Genomic DNA, 17,550 nt, shown 5'->3' with positions numbered 1-17,550 from the left:
TTTTACAGTGCATAAATAAAAGGCAGATAGGCAAATAAAATGCACATATTTCAGAATTACACTCATTTTTTTTTTTCGCTTGTAGTAGAAGAATTTAGTTGTGGAAGAGTAATGGGTAGTAAGACATGAGGGAAATGCATCCTTACCTTAACATGGCCAAGATTATGTGAAGGTCACCCACAAATGAAAAAAATAAGACTTTAATGAACTGCAGTAGAAACTGACCATAGTTTTATTAACTGTAGGAAAACAAATAATTTATCATCTCCCTGAGGTTCTAGTAACTAATTTCTGTGATTTGCGTTCATCTTAGTGTCACCTTGGCCCAGTCTTTTTCAACACCGTATCTACTGCCTTGAAATCTCATCATGCCAGCAACTGCTTCGCTGGGAATTTTCAATTCCAGCTAAAAATGAGATAAAGCATCCCTAACATGGGCATTTCTGCTTCTTAAAATGGTTTCACTGTTAATTCTGCAGATAGAGTGTAAACAGCTTCATTTTGCCACCTGGATTGTGGTACTAGAAGCAACCAATACTGGCATTTAACTACTGCGCATAGAGACTATGAATTTAAATAGTCAAATCCTCCTTTAAAGATGTGTGACTGTTTTGCATTCATAGCTCTGAAGTAGACCACAAAATATTGTTGCTAACTAGACTGCAGAATATTAGGCTGAGGATGAAAAGCAGTGTTGCTAAGTTCTTTTACATAGAGTTCTACATGACAATTATACTTTAAGTCTGACCTATTCTTCTTCATGTTTGGAAATGAGGACTTTCATCCAGTGTGGAGAATGACTTTACAATAGGGATAGTTCCAACACAGGAAGGTTAAAAAGTAATTATGAATTTCAAAATTCTACTTTTTCAAGTTTTAAAACTGGTCAGCAAAAGCATAATAATTTTTGGTTGGAATTTTGCCTTATTAAGCACTTGATTACTTTCACAATACTTTCGGTAGTATTTTTCATGCTTCAATAACTGAAAGAAGTTGAAGTCTATATTAGCATACCCCCTCTTCAAATGCAGAGATGTCCTTACCCTCAAACTTCAGAAAGGGCTACTATTAAAGAAAAGAAAAGAGAACATGAAACAGTATCAGCTGCAACATATTCATATAAGTCTTCTGAAGAGAGTTTTATTTATTCTGCCTAGTATGATGTCATTTCAAAAAGGAGAAAGAATTTCAATCTGAAGCAGAGAAATCACCAGTTTATGTAAACAGGGTTTTACCTAAATTTTCCATTGTACCTTGTCCACATTTATGCATAACTAATCTCCCAAAGTAATTTGTGAATCCCTGAGGATATTCTTGTTGGTCCTGGTGTCTATTGACAGTATTTTCTTTCTTGATTTCACAACTGTGAAATTGTGTCCATAACAGAAATGGATCAAGGAATGCATATTCTGTGAGAAGTGATTTGGAGAATAGTGATAAATTCAGTGTAATTATTATTTTTTATGTATGTAGCATAGAATAGAGAGAATGTTGTTAATATTCATACTATTGAACAGGTAGTGTAGAATAAAATATTTAAGTGTTCATTCTTTGTGGCATAGTTAAAACATTAAAGCCAAACTGTTGAATCATGAGAACATTCAGAGTCATTGCATGTGTGTTAATTATCATCTTAAAACAATTACCTTCTTGTTCACTACTTTCACCAATCTTTTGTAGATTTCTAGCTTGCATATTGGAACATAAATGACAAGTATTTTTGTATAAATATATATTATTCATTCGTTTCCCTCAAGTATGCATAAATCAAAAAAAAAAAAAAACCAATAAAGAAAGAAGCACTATGCTGTGAGGACTATTTACAAGTGAATTTAGATGATAACCGTGGCAGCCTGAGTCAAATATATTTGGAAGATTCCACACCTTCTCTTCGTATTTGTAGTAAAGCAGAAACAATCCCAAAAGTTTGTCCGAAGCACAGCAGCTGAGCATTCCCTTCGAAAGCCAAGTAGAAGCCCACTATGCCATTTAGAGAATATTAGAATGCCCATATCAGTGGTTGGATATAAAGTACATTTTGAGACTGGTGATGTGAAGACTGAGTTTCAAAAGTTCCGCATGGTTTCTGATTTACATTTGGAAGAGTGCCAACAAAATTGCTATGCAGAAACTAAAAACCCCAAAATATCTGAAATATTTATCTGAATGAGTATCAGTCAAAGGCAGAACAAAAGTGTTTACAAGTGTGGATTTCATTCAGCCAAATTACATTGCAAATTAGTGTTTTGAAGCTATTGGCCTAAAAATAAAAAAACGTAATATGTTGAAATCATTTATGCTAAGGAAAAATGTATCTATGCCAGTGGCTCGTAAATGAAGTTACAGCCTGTTCCAGCCCAATGCATTCTGAAGTGACCAAGATATTAAACTCACAAACAAGGTTGTCAGACAACAAATCAAGCTGCAAATTAACCTACTAATTTTATAATCTGGTCACAGCTGCCAAAGTACAACTGAAAATTGATTTGCTGTTCGCTGTCCAGCACAAAATATCATAGATTCTTTTTGATGAGTGTCAGTGATCTCATTAGCATATAGCATATATATATATATATATATATCTCATATAGCAGCCAATGTCTTCCCTACTCCATTACAATAGTTCTAAATTTCTAGGGTCATTATCTGTATGTCCAAACACGCTACTAGAAATGTGCAGAGCAGAATTTGTATGTGACTCTTCTGGGCACAGTGAGTGGCAGAAATGGAGTCATGCTTATATGCGTAACCTTAATGTGATCCCCTGCTGCTTCAATTAACTCTAAACAAGAGATCATGGAATAAGGAAAATCATATTTGCCCTTGAAATTTACAGTTCAGGCATATCACTACCTAATTTCACCAGTGTTAACAGTGATGTTGGGTTAGGATTCATTCTTAATATGCTGAATAATACGTATATAAATGTTAAAAACTCATGAAAATAGAAAAAAGTTTTAAACTGCTAAGAATATCAACTTGATTCTGAAGTATGTTAGTAGTAGGTTTTGTTTGCAGAGTGGTGGATAAAGAGTATTTTATCAGAGCTTGTGTGAAGTCTAGAGTTCCTTGTGAATATATGTTCACAGGAAGCATTCTCTCTACATTCACCCTCCACTCAATGGGAATCTGAGGATTTCCTTTTGATAGTAATAGGGAAAACTCAGTGAGCTCCTATCACCCTGCTGTTCTTTCCACAGCTCCCTTGCTACTCTGATCTATTGTATTTCAGGACAGTACATTGTTTAAAAAGTCATTTTCATTTTTTTACGTATTTTTCTCTTCCATCTTATAGTACTAGAAGTACGATAAAAGCTCATTGTTTTGAACTCTGAGTCTCAGTCATTAATTTAAGTCCTGGTTCTGCAAGATGCTCTGCAGGAGCCACAGGCATTTTGCCTGCATACAGGCTTTATATGATCTTGGACATAAAGAAAGTAGCATTTTCTGTATTATTTTCTCTCTATCCCTGTGGAGACTTAATTGAAGTCAGTCAACCCAGGTTCTATTTTTAAATACGTATATTTAACAAAGTGTCATATCAAAACAATTTGCTAACTTTCCTTCTTCTAAAAATATAATAGCACAACCATAATTAAGAAGCTGTGGGATCATATAATGCTTTTTCTTTTCTTTTTTTAAAGAATGATCAAATTATTAAGTCAACTCACACAGCTGAAAATTGTGGCATAGTTTTAGTAAGTAAACCTATCTAAAGCAGTAAAAATAAAATGAGATAAGAAAAGAATCTTCTGTATTCAAGGGTAGTAATGGGAGTTTAATTGTATGTGGTGCTTGGTGAAAATCATGGTGATATTTGGATGTTTTCAGTAAACCAGAATTTCTCTGAATAGCATGACATTCCCTTGACGTAAAGGCGTCCTCCAGTTACTAAATATTCACTGTAAGTTAAAAAAAAATTTTGTCTGTTGAGTAGGAGTACTTAGTATTTATGGAGCACTTCCTGTGTTCACAATGAAAGATTAGAGGTCAGAAAGTATGTCTTAAGAGAAGGACATGAAAGAAAATCTTACTTCACATAAGACAAGATGAAAGGGTTGCAAAAAAATAGTTTTCTGATAAATAAAGAGTTTCTACAAGAAAGGTAGTAATTTTTTATTTATATTGGGGATGAGATGAGAAATAGTGGTATAGAATTGAAATATGATTTTATCTATGTAAATGGAAACATGCTTTTTGGGGACTAATAAGGTCTGGAAGAAGCTCCACTATGGGATCTTCATGTGAAAGTTCAGTTAAATATTCCTCTGAAATATTTTTAATTAAATACTTTAAATTAAAAATAATTTTTAATATAAAATTTAATTTTAAAAATAAATTTAGCTAAATTTTGTTACAATAAAAAAAATCAAGTATGTTGAAACAAATACAATCTTAAGTCATCTTACTTTAGAAGCTTCTCTGTATCAGTGAAAAATAAATAAAAGAGATGGATAAAAGAAAGAATAGGCAAAATGCAATGAACCTCCCTTTGCCACAAAAATGTTCCAGACATCTACAGGGCTATTCCATATTACTTTTCTGTTTACAATTTTTTCCATTCACAGTCATATCTGATGTCCTGACCTGGGTGTAAACATAGTTCTCAGTTTTCTTTATTAAGGCAGGCACCTTCCTCTATCCAGTGACACTCTTTCATTGAGAGGGGCTGCATCCGGCAGACTTTGAAAATGTGCAGTTGATCTGACTAGAAAAATGGTTGAGAAGCACTGGTTTAAGAGCAGTAGCTCAAAAGATGAATAAGATCCAAGAAAACTTGCATTTTTCATAAAGAAGCGATGCAACGGAGCTAGAAAAGCGTGGATGTTGGCCTCTTTTATGTTTGATATTTTATTAGAAACTTTACAACAAAGACTCAACTATCCTTGAAGAAAGGTAGAGTATTTTAAATTTACAACGCCATAAATTTTAGGACCAAATGTAAAATGTAGAAAAAAAATCTTTCTGCAATAATATTATATTAATTTCTGTAATCAGGATTTTTTTTTTTTTATGGACTAGACTGTCCATTTGATGGAATTATAACTATAAAAGTTTCTTGAAAATTCCTTGAAAGCAAAATTATTAGTCTACAGTACTTGGGGATTGGAGCTAGATCATCTTTAAGGTCCCTTCTTGCCCAAACCATTCTATGCTTCAAGTAAGTAAACACTGAAAACTATTTGCAATATTTATGTTCCTTATCTATTGAAATAGATGTTAACAGTAAAATTGGAATACTCTTTTCAATAACAATTTTAAAAAGTTTGACCTTCAGATCAGAATTACAGATTTTCTTCTATCATGATCCTCTTTATCTTTTCATTACTGCTTGCAATACTGAGCAGTGTATAAAAGGAATTGTGATTTTTGTAGCCTGGGCATAATCAGGAAAGTGCCTTCTGCTCTCAAACTCTATGTGCTTCTCTTATGTTTGCCTTTTGTTTTCAAGACTGGGTTTGAGTAAAATGTTCATTCCCATCCATACCACTCTTTTTCTTATTTTTGTTGCTTTTTCATTACCTGTATTTGTAATTGAATTTTTGGTTGCATTAATGCTTGTGATGTACTAGCAGCCTTATTCTGACAGTAAGTCTAGAAATAACAAAGTGCAATATTGTTTCCTCAATTCAAAGAAGTTATATTAGTCCAGTGCTCTTATTACTAACATACAAAAACTAAAAAAAAAGAAAAGCATTGCATGTAGGCCAGAGAAAATATCCAAGGAATTTTTAAAAGTTAAGTTGCCTTCTAGAAACATAATCTTTAAGACTTATTTTATTCCTACTTCTTTATTTTAAGCTTACTGCACACTTTGCACTCCCAGGCAAGGTAAACCTGATACTTTTTTGATTAGAACTTGTGTTTCTTTTAGATTATCTTTTCTGGAGCAGGGTGAAACCAAATAAATTTCAAATGTATACAAGAATATATATATATATATATATTCTAGGATTGTAAGGTGAATTTCCCATAAAACTCAAAGAAAGTATAGACATCTATACCATTATACATTTTCACTAAAAAAGAAAAAATTACATTTTTTGAACAAACTATGTAAAAATTTCCATGGAAGGTTTACATTAAATGTATTCTTAAACTAATAACTTCTCACATACTATTAGTTATGATAAAGTTTCTTGAGTCTAGTCTAGGATGGTCAAACCTCTGTTTAATGGAGGGAAAAGGAGGAAGGTCTGTTCTCAGAGCTATCAACCTGCTCTTCTCTTTGTCCTCCATCCTTTGTATTTCTCAGTAGGAATATGTATTTCAAGATAAAAGGAGATTTTTCTCCTATTCCATACCAAATTTCAAAGGCAAGCCTTATACACTTCAATGGCTTCTGATTCCCAAGCTGCATGAATAGCTAGTAGGCATTTTCTGGAAAAAAAGGAATTGGTGAGATAAGCATATATTTCTAATTTAGTTCCTCTTTTTCTAATGAGTGAAAATTCCGTGACTGTTCTTAGCATTGGACTTCTAATTCAGCACTTTTAATCAGATTCACATTGTGTAATTTATGGCAGAATATTGACCAAGAAATGGGTATATCGTTTAAAAATGTTTTTTAACTGTCTCAACTAAGTGAATGAGACTAAGTGAATTAGCTTAATGGTTGATAATGATCCATGATGATTACTTTGTAGAGTAAATAAAGATCTTTATAACATCATTTAAGTAAAGCAACTTACTAAACAAAACTTAAACCAGACTTCAACATCATTCCAATTCAGACTGTGAGGAGTGGCTGCACTATTTTTTTTTTTTCTCAGATAACGTATCTTGCGTTTCAATTTCACCACTATCAAAAAGTATTTTCTGACTCAATTTTTTATTTTATTGGTGTGCATCTACAAAAAAAACCACAAACAGTTCTGGCAAAATGGCAGTCACTATTTCACTTAGTGTCTTATTAATATAGTGCTTTCTGCAATTTGTCATGTATTTGAATAATTAAAATCTCGTATAATGTGTGAATAGTTAATTTGAGAAATTTTTAATATCTTACGGACAGTGCCATTATTTCCGTACTATGATAGATTCCCTGCTTTTGCTATCTTTTCCTTGCAGTTTATCATATGACCACAAATCTTTTGCTGGGAGAACAAAACTGAAACTATAGCTCAGAAAGAAGAAGAAATAAGGCTGTGACCTGAAGCACCATAATTAGAAAGCATGCTTCTCTATTGAAAGTGTTATTAAAAGGGGAAAAAATGCTTTTCATAAACTGTGGTAATAATCTCTATTTGATGGAAGGCTGCTGCTTAGCTTCCAGTAACAAAGATGTACTTTATGAATATGAAAACAAAGTAACCATATCTATATTCTATTTCTGTTTATATGTTTGTCAAGATCCCTAAGTCCTTACACAAAAAATCTTTTTGAAGGCTTTGAATCTACTTCTAAAACATGTTCTTGTTTGCTTGCACTATTTCTAAAAATTTTTTTTTCTTCTCAAAAATCTTCTGCTATCCACTTTTCAAAATCTCTAGAAATGACCCTTTCAGAAGACAGTTGGCTTTTCAAGTTCACTGTTCTGTTCAGTTGGCAGTAGCTAAAATACCTGCCTTAGTGTGCATCTTTTGTACTTGCTAAGTGTGCATATTTGTCTGCAAAAAGAAATTATTCTTAACAATATATAGCCAAAGTATGCAAATAATTATTTATTAGGTGATCCAGCAGTCAAACTAGTATGTTTGGCTACATTTGTTGTTTCTACTTCTCTTCCACCTGTAACTACCCAGGACCAAGGAGGTAGAACATTAGTGTTACATCATAGGTAAGTCTTAATGAGAATATGAGTTGTTACTGTTGACTTTATCAAATAATGGGGTAGTTATTATCGTCCAATACATTTTCTTCCACTTTAGTATTTGTTTGCTTGACTCTTCTGTGGACATTTCCAGCCACATTCAACCTGCAGATGTGCTCAATGTTTTAATTGTTAGTTTTCATTTGTCTGGTACTTTTTACTATTATATGACACATAAATGGCACTTTTTTAATTACTCACTTTCTAAGACAGACAATCCTGTAGTAGGTTTCCACAATAAATACCAGTTTTATTCCTATCTGAATAAAATCCCACTTTTTTTCTGATGTTGGTGGGCAGGCATAGGTGGATAGGGAGACAACAGAGGAGAAGCACACTTCCTCTCCCATATGCAAGGAACCGGTCATTTTTAATTCAGTATCTATCCATACTGTATGTCTATTCAACTCTTCACCTTTTTGTCTGTGGGAAATCAGAAAAGAGAAACCCTTTATATTAACACAAATCATACTACATCAAAGCTGGACTTTATTTTCACTGTTTTTGCCAACAACTGCACAGTAATAATAATTGCAGTTAAACAATTCACCAGAGCCGGCGCAGCAATGGACTTTGCATAATGAATTTTGCAGGACTTTATCTTAACTATTCCATCTATAACACCAGATAATGATGTTCTTTTTTGTACAAAGTAGGAACTGCATAAATTCCTGAACATTATTATTTTTTAAATATCATTATACCTTATATGGATTTAAAACTGGAGTTCAAATATTAATTTCTTCAGCAAATGCAAAGTTTCTTCTTATCACTCAGAAACCACACATTCATAAATGTCAATTTTGTGGAATCACATTTCTGATCATTATCACTTTTAATGCATATGTTAAATTATCTATCATGTAGAACAAGAATAATTCAATTCATCTCAAGATTACTTTATAGTACTCAAAGTTCTACAGGAGTTGGAATTTTTATTGCTTTCATTTTTGAGTGTTGGGTTTTTTTGTTGTTTTTTTCAGATAACATGCATATTTAACATTTACTGACATGTCACATGAAGAAATAATTTGAAGTAATTTCTTGTAGAAATCTGTATAAAACTTTGACACTTGACTTTAGGTTGGAATGCACTTTGGTATTTTCTGATGAGCAAATTGTAATAGCACAAAATTAAAGATGAGCAAATAAGTTGTTTTAAACAAAGCTGCTCCTGTGATGTCTGAACTTTAAGTGTTTTGAACAAAGTAAGTATTTTCTGTTATTCTTCTCTTTAAAAAAGTTGTATTAGTTTTCCTTTGAGTTAGTACCATGTTCTCTTGAAGCAGAGGTTAAGATGTCTCCTTTTGGGGGTTTTGAATCCTGTTATATGAAGCATTTCAAGTAAATTCTGCCCTTTCTTACTGAAGGAGATAAACCCTAAACTCTTTCCCCTTTTTCAAAATTCTTCCCTGACAAAGAACCTCTTCCACTTGAGTGGTCAATGATTGTACTACACACTGGATAGAAACAAGAACTCCACTATCCAGGAAGCACTAAGTAAAATTAAACAAATATAGGAAGGACAACCGTAAAATAACAGGCAGAAAGACAATGGGGTTGAAGCTGTTCTTGTCTATCTTAACTAAGTCTTTTTGCAGATGTGCTTCAAGGTTATCCTTGCTAATACCGAATACAGCAATAACATGTTATTTATGGATAGTATGTAGCCATATGTATGACATGCACAGGTGAGATCTGAATTTAGTTTTAATGGAATTACTACCAAAGCAATAACTCAAACACAGGTCAGGAATCCTGGAAGTCAAGAGCTGATCATATTGTCTAACAAACACTTGCTGAAAGAAAAAATCTTATAGGAGGAATAAACATGGAAATAACTTTTTTTGAGCTGCAACAGCTGTGCATTGTTTTTTGTTCAGGACAGAGTTTTTCGTTCATCTGTAGTGACTTCCTTGAGAACCTTCATTCATACATTAAGACTTTCCAGGTAGCTGAGTCAGGTTTAATATTTTTTTGTTGTTGTTGTTGTTAGCTGACCTTACTTTTTCAGACAGCTGATTCTTTATCATCAGCGGTTTCATCTACTTCATCATGTACTTCATGGGTGATAAACTACTAGTGTTTGATGCAAGACATGTATCTTATTACTTAACTGGCTAGAATTATTGCAAGTGGTTATACAATCTAATTTTTTTGGTGGCAAATAGGACTTTTGTTGGTGTGCCCAGGCCTGTACATGCGGTTTGTATTCAACTCCTGTAAGCCATTCTGTGTCACTTCGGTATTGGTTATTCATGCTGCTCTTGTTCTGTGGCTTCAGAACATGTAATAATCCCTCTTCAGAAAAGTGCAACTTGGAATACTCATGTTTTAAACCACTTCACTTTGCTGTCTATGAAGAGATCCTGGACTCTTCCTTTTAGGTTGTCAACAACAAACTCATATATTGTCATTCTAAAGCTTCTCTCTTCTATGATCATGATGAAATTTCTTATCTACCCCTTGAATCTGCCTTTCAGGGAGACTCTTTTTAAAGCTTTCTTTGCTGTCAAGAGATCTAATTTAAAGCCATTCACACAAAACTGAAGAGTACCTCCCTTAAGAAGTTATTCTTGATTTTTTTTCCCTTTTCTCCTTAGTTTCTTTTTCTGTTTCAAATATTCCAAACCCCTGCTGCATGGTAACAGTTGCTCCCAGTAACTTTGAGTTTTCTGCTTCTTACTGTCACTTTTGATCTTCTTCTAGTGACACTTCTAGTAACATTATTGCCTCCAAGAGCAGAGTAGAGAAGTGTCAATAAAGTCAGACAAATCTTAGCAATACCTATATGCTCTCTGGCATCCAGACAAACTGTAGCGGGTTCAGTTCCTAAATTGGGCGGAAACACCAATTAAGTGTAGTGGTTTGGTTTGAAATATCCATTACTTACTTATTTTGCTTCTGTGAGATAAGAATTAGGAGAAAGCAAAGCAGGCACAAAACTTAAAAGAATATAAAGAAGTTTATTAACAGAACTAAAAGAAAGAAAAAAGAGTCAGACTAAACCTTCAGAACACTTCTCTTCCCCCCACCTTTCTCCTTTCTTCCACTGACAATGTAAAAAGACAACCCTTGAGATTTTCAGTCCATTTACTACCTCTATAATAATCTCTTTTTCAGTTCACTTAGGGAGAGGAGTCTCTCTTGTTCATGCTATGGAGACATCTCCACAAGAAACAGTTCTCTCATGGCTTCAATGTCACAGTGAGACAGCCTCCCAGGTTGGTTCTCTGCTCGCATGTGAAAATCTCTTCCTTCGACTTACAGCTTTCCCCACAACTGCTTTTGGGGGTTCAATCTTGAGCTAATGGGGTACCATTTTAAGGATGAGCTGTTCAGAAGCAAAAGGTTCTCTTCATCCATCTCTGGGAGCACCTTCATCTCTAGGAGCAGAGGTCTTCTCTGAGAGCAAGGGTCTTCATCACTTTCATCTCTCTCTGTTTAAGCTTCTCACCAGATCACAGCTACTTCAACGTTTGCTTGTTTCAGCACAGGGACTTTTGCTCACAATTGCAGTTTGAACGCTCCACCCCCCCCCATGCTTTCATGAAATTACAACGGGTACTCTGACGTATCATACTCCATCACCATAGCTTTACAAGAGAATTTCAGCTTCTAGGTTTGAAGCATCTCCTCTTTCTCGTCTCTCAAGGTTTCAGCTCTTCCTTCTTCTCTGACTTTGGTGTCTTCATGGTGTTTTCTTCATGTGCCTTCACCTTTCCCTTTCCTCTGACCTGGGAGAGGATTGACGTCTGCAGACTTCATCTGTTCTGGAGGAAACTTACAACACTAAAAGGGTTAATCTCACCCGGGCCCTGCAGCTGGAATTTGCTTATCACTGTTGGTCATGTGATCCTTGCCGGGCAGCAGCCTCAGATGAATTTCGGCTGCACTAGGTGAGGGCTGGCCTGGCTGAGCCACGCTGCGGGGCCACCTGCACGGAGCAGGGCTGCAGGAACTGGCCCACATGGAGCAGGGCCGTGGATGGAACAGGGCCACATGGCTCTGGGGTGGCTGTCTCCTGGCTGGCCTGGCTAGCTCAGTTGGTAGAGTATGAGACTGTCAATCTCAGGGTCGTGGGTTTGAGCCTCACATAGGGCACCACTAATTATTTGAGCTGGTTTGGACAAATTGGGAGGAGAATATCCTCCGAGAGAAGTGGGGTTACAAGCACCGCTCCCCCACCAGGTTTGGGAAAAAGGAAATTTTCCTCGGAGGAAAGTGAAAGACATAAAAACACGAGTGGAGGAAGCACCCTGCTTGGTTTTCAGCCAGCTTTTGGCTCCTTTTCTCAACGGAGAGTTGAACTTTGTTTTCCTGGGACTTTGGTTTTTCCCTTCTCGTCTGGACTGTTTCAGCATCAGAACACACCAGGAGAATTTCCCACCAAAGCCCTGGATGTGGGCCCACCATGACCCAGCTCCGAGGAGGAGGAGAGAGACCACACCTACAGAAGGACTCTGAAATCTTCCCAGGTTTCTCTCCACAGCGAGAGGTTTTATTATTTAGCATTATTATCTTTTTCCTGTGTGTTTGTTAAATAGTTTTTATCTCTTTCACTTTCCTCCGAGGAAAATTTCTTTTTTTTTCTTGAACCTGGTTGGGGAGGGATGGTTGTAACCTGCCTTCTATCAGAGGATATTTTTCCTCCAGATTTGTCCAAACTGGCACACAAACCTACCCTTTGACATTGTGATAACAAGCTGGGTTGGCAAAATGAAAGATAAGGTATCTATTTCCATTACATGGTAGTCATTCAAATTACATTTTTGAATACAGCAAGTTATTTATTAGTTAAATTATGGTCAGCATCCATTATTAAATATTGGTTTATATTTTTCTTGGAGTGTCTGATTACCACAGCTAGTAAACTGTGGAATTTTTTTTTAAGATTGGCTTACAGCTATTGACAGATGCTTTCTCTATGTTCTTCTCAATATACGTACACAGAAAAGGTGATGGTGCAGGAGATTTATACAATGTTATTGCAGCTCATTTCTTTTAGAACTCTGTTTTGTTGCTCTGTTAAAGATGCATTAACAGATGAAGACATTGCAAAATTGGAAATCAGAAATGATTAAACAACAACATCCAGTGGAATCAGCATTTTATTTGCCTATCCAAAGCAATCCTCTGCCCATTTATTTATATGTATAAACAGATCTATAATATGTTATACTTAGATCTGACCATATAGTAGAAAAATATTGTGTATTAAGAAATTCAAACAAAAAAAAAGTTGTTGTGTTTTGTTTGTACTACTCTTTCTGTGGAATCTGGGTGGATACAGAGGATTGGAAAGTACAATATGGAAATTAGTTTTGTCTCTGCTGATGACTTGGCTTTATTCCATGTGATTATTTTGCAGGCAGAGGTCACATTCACATTCATGCTCAACTCTGATCTTACTGTGGAAGTAGCAAGGTCAGGACCATAACCTATGGCATGAGAATGAATGGGGTTGGTGGCAGTGAAATCAAGTTAATAGATTGCTCATATTTAACCTCTCATATTTAATGGCCAGGTAGTCTAACTGTTTTATTAGATGGTACTTTCATGCCACAGATCTTAACATAATAGCTAGTTTTTCACAAAAGCGTAATGTGTGTGCCCAAATGTATTTTCCAGAGGGGTATCCAGTCTTGCTTCAAGTACAAGAAGAGGCAGAGAATCTAATTTTTCAGTGCTTTGATCCAATGGTCAACTATTTTTATTTTGAAGTTTATGCTTTACATTCAACTTCCAACCATTTGTAGCTAGATGTCTTGGTTAGAATTATTTCTGTTCAAGCCTTGAAATCTTTAGTATTATAAGCACAAAGCCAGATAATCACAGTTCTGTTGTCTCTTAAGCCAGCTGTTATCTTTTAATTTCATTCAATATCTCTGACTTCCCTGTAAACAACTGGAATTAGTGGCCAGCAACATACGGTAACACATCAGCAGTTCCTGGGGCTTCATGTTCATATGGTGACACATCAGCAGTTCATGTGGGCTTCTGTCTGACATGGAGACTCCAGCCTGGTGTCTCCAGAAGACTTCACTTCTGTATCTCTTCCTCCTCTTCCAGTGAAGTCAGAATGTGACAGCAGTCAGATCCCAACCTAAAAATTATTTCCCCAAGAGCATAGGGAAGTGTACCACTTATGCTGACTCTTGCAGAAAGCATTTTGTTTCTGATCACACTAGTATTGTGGCTAGTGGTATCAGTGCTTTCTGTGCAGGGTTGTCTAAGTAATTGAGGCTGTATTACCAGGGCTTATGTTTCCAAGAAAACAGTTTTACCTTAAATGTGTTAAAATCCTCTTCGACGTATAGGCAGTATTTATTTGTTTATGAAAGAAAACAATGTATTTGTGGGTTTTAATAATATGAATAAGTTAGCTCTTTAATATTTCCTTTCTCTCATTCTAAGGCATTTTTTTTCCATCCTCAATTGCTTTTGTGAGTTTTTTTCTATTTAACTAGATATAAGATACTAATATTGTTATGCATACAGTATTGTTGTGTTAGTGTCACAAATATTATGTGCTGATTAAGTCTAAGCATATCCTTTTTTATATATGTTTTTAAAAATGCCCCTTTTTGCCACAATGTCATGTACGCTGATTTGCCTTAGTCTGAATCAGAAAATGACTGCTTTCCATGCGCCTGGAAATTATTGTACTTAATATGCATTCTGTATATTCTTTGCTAATAATTTCTTGTTCATCATTTATTTTAATCATTCATTACTTCTTTTCTAGTCTGCTTCAAACATCGTATTTCATAACAAGTTATTGATGAAAAATGCATATAGCATTGCCTAGTTCTGGTAATTTAATTATGATTTAATCCCACAGAAGCTGGTTAAAGATGTTGATCTTCATGATGACAACTCTGATTTGACATCTGTCAGTACTGAATTCATTCCATGCTTATACTGCTCAGTGTTGGTTTGTTTCCATGATTAATATTATTATGTGCTATCCTAACAAAGAGTTATTGTATGAAGCTGGCTTCATCAAAAAGATCTGGGATTAAAAAAATAAAAATCCCTTTATAATATAGTTATCTATAATTATCTATAGAAAACCTTCTGCAGGCCATGCCAGGACTTTCTATTATGCCAATAACATTTATAAAATACAACCTGGAGATCCATGAGACTGGATGTGATTCGTCATCTTTTAATTTTTTTTATCTGTATTGCTTTTAAAAAAATTCAACATGACTTTAAAGAAAGGAAATAGAAATCAGATGTTGGAAGTTCATTTGATGCGCTTAGTGGTGTTTTTCTTGTTTCTGTGCTATGCAGTGTACCACTGATTTTTCCAAAACATAAATTCAGAGAAGGCGAAATGCAATGTTTTTTCTGTAAAAATATGTACTAAACAAAATTGATGTCCACATTCATAATTTTGCCAGAAATGTTTATGCATTTATCCATTGAATGCAGAAGCTTGGCCTTCTGAGCTATCTCACAAACAAAAAGCAACTTCTCTGTGGAGGGCTTGAAGAGATCCCTTCATAATCAATATTCAGTTACAAGTACAACTTGCAAGAATTTGGCAAATGATCTCAGCTAATGAGAAAATTGTGTTCTGCTTGTGTATATTGTGAAAGTAGAAAAATTGGCTCAATTTGCTCAGTAAATTATTCATTGGAAGTTACTCATTCGTCACTAACAAAAATGCTGTCTTCAAATGTTTCACCTATTTGGTGTTTCATATGCAAGGAAAACTGATTTTACAATCTGTCATTCCTACAGCTGTTCTAGAGAAATAGAGAAATCTTTATTCTTACAGCAAAAGGAAGCCTCTCTTCTTCCATCTCAGAAATAATAAAAAAAAAGTATTCCAGATGTAACATACCTCAGGCTTTTTTGGGGGGAAGAATCCAGTGAAGAATCTGTCAATGCAAGACTAGAAACCAGGAAAGTACCTTACAGAAAATACTGATATATGGTGTCTCTTCCCAGTATTTTAACTTGTTTGTTCTCATTTAGTGATGATTTGACTTGCATCAGAAGAGGACTTCCATGATTGTGAAATATGGAACTTCTCCAAAGGGATCAAATATGACTGGAAAAGTGGTTGACAGGAACTGATCCATGTTATATATGCTGCAGCTTCCTGATGACTTACTAAGCCGAGAAAAAAAAATAGGCAAATAGAATAAAATAGAGAAAATAAACTCATACTTGGAGCAGTTTGCATATCTAGTGTGAAGATGGAACTGTTAGGGGAAGCAAGCAGGATGGACAAAAAGTGCAGGAAAACAGAGTGTTTACATATTTCCTTTTATGTGTTTACAGAGTATCCTAGAATATTTTCTTAAAAATACAGAATTTAAACCAAAACATTTTCAAGAATCTTTGTGTAACTAATGCCTGAACTGCAGAGCTAAACAGTGTGCAGATAGAGAAATGACAAATGTTGCACAAATGGATATCCTCAATACCAAATAGCACATATATTTTCATGGTGTTGTTTTGAAGCTTCCTGTGTTAATTTTATTATGTCAAATTACTAGTGAATCAGTGGCAATTTTATGTGCATCACAACAAAAAAGGACGTTTATTTCTTTGAAATATACCATGTTTCTAATTAAGATGATAGTAAAATAAGAAAATCAACGCATTGATGCATATCTTAATTTTAACTTGCTATAATAAGATATTCAAATAATTCACCAGCGCACTCAACATTTGAGTATACTAATGGTAACCTGTATCACTACCTGTTTTTCTAAGTCAGGATGTCTGACTTAGAAAATTTCTATGTGATCCAAAGCATTTGCTTGCATGGATGTTCTATTACATACAAAAATTAAAAAAAAAAAAACGTGGCCTACTTTGATGAACATGATGCTATTAATAGGCTTTTTACATTTTGAGGAAGTGGTGGTCCATTAAAATCTTGACACTGCCAGGGAGTTAAAGAATTCACAAGGTATGTAAGCAATTTGAAAATTAAAAACATCTGCAGTTTTAGATCAATCCTTACCATTAACTATTTAGAAAGATCATACTTGCTGAGTGCCTTACCAGTTCTTATTATTTGGACCTCAAAAATGGTAAAATACATTCACTTTCAGAGTGGGACAATGACTTGAAGTAAGCAGGTCTCAAATTCCATTTGACATGAATATTTATTTAAATATGAAGTATTCAGAAACAATAAGGGATATAAATGGTAGAGAATCAGAAGCAACACCACTACTTTCTTGTGTTCATCATTTAATATTAATTCTGTATAGAAAAGCTTTAAACTCTTTAAAAATCAAAAATACAAAAAAAAGTTTCAATTTTTAACTTTCATGCATTTATCTTTTTGATAAGAAGAGATTGACTGATAGATGCATCCTTTTATGCATTACTTTTTTTTAGTCTGAAGGTCAGAGTGAAGCAGTTAGGCTGAAGTAAAAGACAAAAAGTTAACTAGCAATAATTTTCAGGAACCAATTTATTATAATAGAACAAGATAGGAGTGGTTATGAGATATTGAAGGTAATAACTGAAAGGCTTCATCTGAAGACTCATGAAACTATATTTCCAATGTCAGAACCCAGAAACCTGGAAGATACTCCTTCTTCAGAAGGAAAGTAAGATGGTTCTGATTCCAAGATTAAAAAATTGTCGTAGAGCGTAAATCGTACTTGAATGTGACTAGTGAGAGAAGAGCTTAATATGCCAATTGGTTATCTCTTACTGCTAAAGTAAGCACTGTAATGGAGATGTTTAGTTAGGGAGGC

At 34.6% G+C, this 17,550-nt stretch overlaps 1 protein-coding gene and 1 non-coding gene across 24 annotated transcripts in view; both read left to right on the top strand.

Moving 5' to 3' along the window:
• Positions 1-17,550, top strand: part of TENM3 (teneurin transmembrane protein 3) — a 1,330,479-nt gene that overhangs the window by 215,977 nt on the left and 1,096,952 nt on the right. The gene's annotated exons all lie outside the window — the stretch shown is intronic.
• Positions 11,845-11,917, top strand: TRNAD-GUC. The gene has a single exon. It is a non-coding gene; the product is annotated as a tRNA-Asp (tRNA).

The sequence above is a fragment of the Corvus moneduloides genome, chromosome 5, assembly GCF_009650955.1.
Source record: "Corvus moneduloides isolate bCorMon1 chromosome 5, bCorMon1.pri, whole genome shotgun sequence".
Taxonomy (NCBI): Eukaryota; Metazoa; Chordata; class Aves; order Passeriformes; family Corvidae; genus Corvus; species Corvus moneduloides.
The sequence above is the reverse complement of the archived record's forward strand: the minus strand, read 5'-3'. Positions and strand labels throughout refer to the sequence as shown.